Genomic DNA, 7,925 nt, shown 5'->3' with positions numbered 1-7,925 from the left:
TTACCAGACAAGTGCCTTACTACTGATTTGTTTTCTACATAAAACAACTTAATGCCAATAACCAGATTCATAGAAAACAATTTATTTGTAAAAAATAAACTAAAAAATAAAATAAAACCAACAACATAATATTATGGATGACGCCGATGTACCTGATATTCAGCCGGACACAGTTCTATTTTTTTTAAAGGTTTATTGTGAGGGAAGAATAGTGGTAGGTGAGGCAGGCAAGTACCAGACTTGACCGATGAGTTATGGCAGATGGTGCAGGTAGTGACAGAACAGGCGATGTGGACCGGGGAACCACCAGAACGTGCGGAGCGAGCAGCTGGAACTCACGGGGAAACAGGCAGACCTGCAGCACGCAGACACAGGCAACCTTTAACTGAAGAGTCCAGCTGGCTGAGCACACAGGAAATGGTAGAGGAAGGGCACAACGAGACGAGCTGAGGTGAGCTCAGATCAGATCAGATGGGATGAGAAGAGACGTTCTGGCAGGGATGAGTTGGCTAAAGCAGGTAAATGTAGGCGGGTGAGCCGAGTTGACAGTAATTACTGGCAGCAGGTGGAGGTGATGTGGGTTAATTGACTGGTGGCTGAGCTGATTGGATGGTGGCTGTTGGCTGAGGGATGACAGGCTGATAAGAAAAGTCCCAAGCAAATCAAACAAAAACCTAAATAATGACACATAAATGTATTAATTTTGTTTAATCATCCCTTGTTAGTTGAAATGGAGTCTACAATGATAAATTAAGTGGGTTTTCAGGATGTTTAAATTGAACTGGTTTACAGGTGTCACGTATTTGAATATGATTTGTGCTGTAAAAGAAAGAATAAATCACTTATTAGAAAAGATGTAAAAACACTAAAGACATTTTACTAACTAAAAGTTTAAAGACTAAATTTGGATGTGAATAGATACATAGAAATGTTTATAGTGTCAGTTCCACATACGTCAGCTAAATTCACATATAACGTAATGTTCTCCCTCAAAAAAAAGCTGATTCAACTTCAATTCCTCAAACGTCTGTCCCATCAGTGTTTAAACATAATGGAGAAACATTGGCCCGCATCTTATTAGTTGGTTCATAACCATTTATGAGACCTTTACATTTATTATCAATTCTACCTACAGAACCAAGAATGACGTGCAAAATTACAACTCTACTGTTCATTTTAGAAAAAAAATAAATAACATTAGGTTATTTTCCCTTGCTGCTTGTATCTTGTTCATGTCAGAGAAAATGATAGAAATGGCACATAAAGGTGGTGGTGTGTGGAGAAATAAACCAACCTGCCTGAAGGCCAAAGGAGGAAGGAAAGAAGTGTCCAGGGAGAACCTTTCATCAAGTCTTTCTCATAAAAGACGATTTACAGCCATCTGGGGCACTTTGACCAAGGCTGAGGTGCATTTGTGTGAACGAGGGTGTCTTTATATAGTTGTATTCATCAGGGTGTGATCATAACTCACCCCGATAGGGGGGAGGGAAAGTGAGAAGCTGGTAGAAAGACATCAGCACATACTGGTGCCTGAATAGATTGTAACATGGTAACCAACGTGTCCAGTAAAACTAAAATTGATTTGTTGGCTTGTCAACACACACACACACACACACACACACACACACACACACACACACACACACACACACACACACACACACACACACACACACACACAGAGCCTAGGTTTGTATGGAGGGCAAAAAAAATGCCACAATCCAATTAATACATAAAGTTTATTGAGGATAAATTTTACACAATCATTTAAGTGTACCAATTATTTTCAACATATATAATTAAATAAAAGACCAATATCTTTAAGTAAAATCTTAATTGATCATACCTCGAAAACATACATAAATAGTTTAGTATTTATCTGTTTTATACGGTGGCCCTGAGGTGCAAAGCGCTACAACTTTAAGGAAAGCACTCCAACATTAACAAAAATATTACAACATTAACAAAAGCACTCCAACAATAACAAAAGCGCTACAACATTTAGGAAAGCGCTGCAACATTTAGGAAAGCGCTACAACATTAACAAACCACAATAACGAAAGCGCTGCAACATTAACAAACCACAATAACGAAAGCGCTGCAACATTTAGGAAAGCGCTACAACATTAACAAACCGGAAGAGGTACGTCCCAGTGGGAGACCTAAGAAATCGCTGATTGGACTACAGCTCGTTTTTACTTTTGAACCGAAATTATTTCTGGCTTTACTGTGTTTTTTAAAACCATGAATGTTCTCGGTGATCCAAACCATAAGATGCAGTCTAAAACGCCACTTAGTCTGTTTATAAGTATCGTTTTTATTAATTCTGCTTTTTTTTAACTACGTGCGCTGTGTTTCTGTGCATCAGCGCTCTGGTCTGCTCCTCTCCCCTCCCTCCCCTCGGACCCAGGGGCTTTTATCAGCGGCAGCCTTATTACTACGTTTAATGTCTTTCCACTCCTACCAAAATGTCCTAATTAAAATCAATAGGAGAGTCCGTAGCTGTGTTTCATGCTATTTTCTTTTTAACGACACAGAACCAGTGGCGCTTCGGTGGGCGTGCTGCCTTGGCTTGAATTCAGGTGCGCAAAATTACGTTACATATAATTTAGGTGTGCACTTTTAAGGGTCATTTCAACAAGCTTGTAACATCGGAGCTTCAGTTCAGACCCAATATTCATTCTCTTCCCTCTAAAGGAGCCCTATACAGTCTTTATTTATGCATTTCCCCCACTGTTATCCCTCGCGCGCAGAGCACCAGGGTAAAATAAAGCAGCTGCGGATCATGCGTAAAGACCACCCCCCAAACAGATTTTATGTTATCGTAGTTGATAATGAAACTACAGCTTATCATTAATCTATCCATGTTGGTCTCATTTGTGAATGAGGCGGAGTTTGATCAAGCCTAAAAGGTCCAACATTTTCCAGTCAGCTGTAACCCTTAAAGCATACAGGGCTGCGTCGTTCACGCTGCGTCTTTACGCATGATCCGCAGCTGCTCTATTTCACCCTGGTGCGCTGCGCGCGAGGGATAACAGTGGGGGAAAGCATAAATAAAGACTGTATATGGCTCCTTTAGAGGGAAGAGAATGAATATTGGGTCTGAACTGAAGCTCCTGATGTTACAAGCTTGTTGAAATGACCCTTAAAAGTGCACACCTAAATTATATGTAACGTAATTTTGCGCACCTGAATTCAAGCCAAGGCAGCACGCCCACCGAAGCGCCACTGGTTCTGTGTCGTTAAAAAGAAAATAGCATGAAACACAGCTACGGACACTCCTATTGATTTTAATTAGGACATTTTGGTAGGAGTGGAGAGACATTAAACGTAGTGATAAGGCTGCCGCTGATAAAAGCCCCTGGGTCCGAGGGGAGGGAGGGGAGAGGAGCAGACCAGAGCGTTGAGGTACAGAAACACAGCGCACGTAGTTAAAAAAAAAAGCATAATGAATAAAAGCGAAACTTATAAACAGACTAAGTGGCGTTTTAGACTGCATCTTACGGTTTGGATCACCGATAACATTCATGTTTTTAAAAAACACAGTAAAGCCAGAAATACTTTCGGTTCAAAAGTAAAAACGAGCTGTAGTCCAATCAGCGATTTCTTAGGTCTCCCACTGGGACGTACCTCTTCCGGTTTGTTAACCTCCTGAGACCCGAGCTTTTATTTGGAGTTTGTTTTTTGAATTTACAAGTTACATAGGATTAGTAAGACCTAATAAGTTTAAAAACTAAACTCTGTCATGATGCCATAAATAGTTTTTGAAAAAAATGATGTCCTCATATGAGGACACTGGGTCTATATTCTCAAATGACACAACAAAGACATGATTGGCTGAAACATATAAATCCAGTTTATTTCAGACATTTGGCCATAAAACAAAGGACTAAGAAGGTATTTCAAAGAGTATTTCATGCAACTGGGATGGCTACCCATATATATAGCCAAGTAACAGAAAACCTTTGTAAAAAGTAGTCTGGATATCCTAAATAGACTTACTGGTCTATTTAGTCTATATAGACTTACCAAAAAATTAGCTTGCTAGCTAATTTTTTGGTTGGAAAATTTACTACTAGCAAGAACATATTATACTTGTGAAAAGTTTTAAATATTTCCATATTCATCTAATCAAAATATGGGATGAAATATAACTTACAACAACCATTTATATCTGTAAACTTTCCCACATTTATCCAACCACATGGCACAATCAATAACGAAATATAGCCCCGATGTCCTCAAATGAGTACGTTATCTTTACAGACATTGTGCTTTGCTACTGTAGATTTTTTTTTTCAAATTTGCATGTCTTTTGAAGCTAAAGATATAATTGTGCATAAAAACACTGGTTTCAAACATGAAATATTATTTGGATTTTTACCTTGGCCATTTTTGTCACGAGAGTTATTGTAGAAGCTTTTCACTGGAATCCCCGCCATCTTGTTTTCATTCAAATGAGTGTAGTATTATCATGTTACCACTAGAGGATGCTGGGAGTGTCTATTAATGAGGCCAGTGGGTTAAAGTTGAAAAAAATAAAGTATTAGAGGGAGAGAGGCAAATATGCAATGTCCCCGTATGTGGACGCAGGGTCTCAGGAGGTTGTTGTAGCGCTTTCCTAAATGTTGCAGCGCTTTCGTTATTGTTGGAGTGCTTTCGTTAATGTTGAAGTGCTTTTGTTAATGTTGTAATATTTTTGTTAATGTTGGAGTGCTTTCCTTATTGTTGTAGCGCTTTCCTAAATGTTGTAGCGCTTTCCTTAAAGTTGGGGTGCTTTCCTTAAAGTTGTAGCGCTTTCATTAATGTTGGGGTGCTTTCCTTAAAGTTGTAGCGCTTTCATTAATGTTGGGGTGCTTTCCTTAAAGTTGTAGCGCTTTGCACCTCAGGGCCACCGTAGTTTTATGTCATCTGTTCACAAAGAAAAAATCTAAACACTCATCAAAAAAACTCTTAATATCTCCTTTGCCACATGGGGAAATTAAAAGATTCTTTAAATAGTAAAATAGTTATTCAGAGATTTTTGTTCAGAAATGTATGTTACTGTTTAATGATTTAATTATTGACTGAGGTGTGGCACTTCTGAGCCACCACATCTAAGACAGATGCATTCAAGCCGAGCTAATCCAAGCACTAAGAGCTGGTTGGATCAATTTAGACTCAAGGCATACCCAGTCTGCTCTAATCACACCTTGAAATAAGGCTGTCACCTTTAGATTGCATTGCCTAAGGTGCACTTTAACAACACAGAGGTGAACGAGGGAATCAGGCTTCATCTGATTTATTAATCACCTGTTTATCTATCCTGTACAATCAGCACATTATGGGTGGTTGCTTCCTATACAAGCATTGTTGTGAAAAACTATTTGTATCATCACTGATTCGTACTGTGTTTGGGATTTGTGTCACTGGAATGTTTTAGATCATAAAGCTAATTTTATTATCAGACAAAAATAACCTAAAGAAATACAAAAGCAGTTTTCAAATGATAATTTCATGTATTGAGGGAAAAATCCTATCTGGAACAACCTTGCAACTAAATGTTTTACCGCATTTTTTTGGGTTAAAATTTCTCAAGCCACACACATGCCTGATTACTGTCTGTTCATTAACGAATCCGTGAAATACAACCTGTCTGACGGCATGAAGTAAGCTAAAAGATCTCATCATCATAATCCTCTGATCTACAGACATTTAAGAACAGATGAGAACCACAATCACTGACATCCTTCTGTCTGAAAAGGGTCACAAACAGTGTTAAGCTGTGGCTCCAGCAAACCACAGAGAAAGCTGTTATTCCCATGAAAATATGGAATCGTGAACCTTTCTAAGAGGGGCCAGCCTACCCAAAATTACCCACTCATCCAGGGAGGCATGAGAGAACCCAGAACATGTAAAACACTGTAGGCATCCATTTGAGAGCTCCAAAGTCAACACCACTGCTGAAAAAACAAAAAAAAACAAAGCAAGTCATAAAACAAACCAAAAAACAAAACGCAAACGTTCCACATCCCTCTCCCCCCCCAAAAAAAAGCATCTCGATGATCCTCAAGCATCAATATTCTGTGGAATGATGAGACAGAAGTAGAACTGTATCCTGTTACATCTGATCTATAACTTATGCAGTATTTCAGAAAAGTACTACTTCACTGCTTCAGGGCTTTGGTGACTGGCCATAATTGATGGATCCATGAATTCTGCTCTGTACATGAAATTCTTGATGGAGAAAAGTGGACCACCGCTTGGTGAATTTATGCTCTATCTCACTTGGGTTATGTAACGGGACAATGATGAAAATTACACCAACATTTCTACCTCTCAAAACTAAAAAAAAAAAAAAACAGCCACCATGACTGTGTTAAAACACTTACAAAGAGAACAATGAGCCAAAACACCCAACAGAAATTTGAAAGACTGCGAACACTTGATGGCATCCGCTGGGTGGCACAACCGGTTATTAGGTGTATGAGGCAACTACTTTATCATATAGGACCAGGTTCATTTGGATAGCTTTGTTCCCGTAATAAGTCCAAGCATTATCTGAAAAAGTGCATTTTATATTTATTCGCGTTATCTTGACAAGATCTTGAAGATTGTTTGATGATCTGAAAACATTCCAGTGACAAACAAGAGGAAGAGTGTAGAATGTTGCTTCTCGTACATCAGCCTTGCATCAAGTTGGGAATGTAGATTTAAAATTATTTAGATCCCAGATTAAACTACATTAAATCACATTTTGTTTTAAGAGTTGATCATCTCCACGTTAAACAGACATGGCTAGCAACAACCACAGACCTGCGATTACATCTGAGGTATTTTTTTCTGATATGCAAAAACATCATCCCAATTAGTGTAAAACCGTCACATATCAGCTCACATTGTACAAAATCAGAACTGAGGTTGAAATCAGACAGACATTTGATTAAATGTGATTAGATATAATTTTACAACAGCGACAAGATTCATGGTAGAACAAAGATAAGAGAGTGTGACATTACCACAGTGGAGATAAACGGCCAAGGATATGCAGCAAGTGCCACAGAAGACGAATAAAGAAAGACTTACCCTGCTTCCTTCATTAATTTCGGTGAACATGTTAATCAGAGCATTTGCATTTGCATGTCACCTGACTTAACGAGCAGGAATTAGCAGAAAAAAATCAGAACACGAGGAGTAAGAGCAGAGATGTGAACAGCACCTCCCCCGTGATGCTGATAAATAATGCAGTAGTGTTACTTTTTAAACAGAGCACATAGCTGCATGGAGACATACACGAAGGTAGAGATGAAAACAGAATGATCACAAATCTTAAACCAGCTAACATCAAAAAAATCACAAATATTTATCTGGTATGTTCAGAGTAAGTAAGCCAGAAAAACTATTTGAATTTCTAGCGGTGCTGTTTTTATGATAAACTGCTTGGTGTGCTATGTCTAGAGCCTTTATAAATCACTACTGGATGTAGGGATGGGCGATACAATGATCTGAGATTGTTAAGGATGAAAAATGTTGACGAGCTTCCAAAGCGGAGAGATTGTGAGATTGTCTATGAGGCGCATTCTATGCACTGCAGTTCTTTGCTCTTGTTCAGACACATTAGTTGGGGTTTACTCCCTTTTCCTTTAAGTAAAACAAAATCTACTTTTATGTAGCTAGGATGAAATGGATAGTGATTTTAATCAATTACCATAATAGTAGAATAGTATTACCATAGCTGGTTCACATTAAAATATCATTAAAACGATCTTTAGCGTTTTTTTGACTGTCCATCAATTTGGTACTTTGCAGCAGACACAAAATGCACTGAAAATAAGGCCAGGATATTTAAACCACGAGAGAGCACCAAGTGTCATCTTAACTTTGGATGGGCTTTAGACTCTACAACTGCAGAAGGAAGGCATTTTAAAAATATTTTGTCTTCCCTT

The sequence above is a fragment of the Fundulus heteroclitus genome, chromosome 7 (assembly GCF_011125445.2).
Source record: "Fundulus heteroclitus isolate FHET01 chromosome 7, MU-UCD_Fhet_4.1, whole genome shotgun sequence".
Lineage (NCBI taxonomy): Eukaryota > Metazoa > Chordata > Actinopteri > Cyprinodontiformes > Fundulidae > Fundulus > Fundulus heteroclitus.
This window is presented reverse-complemented; position numbering follows the sequence as displayed.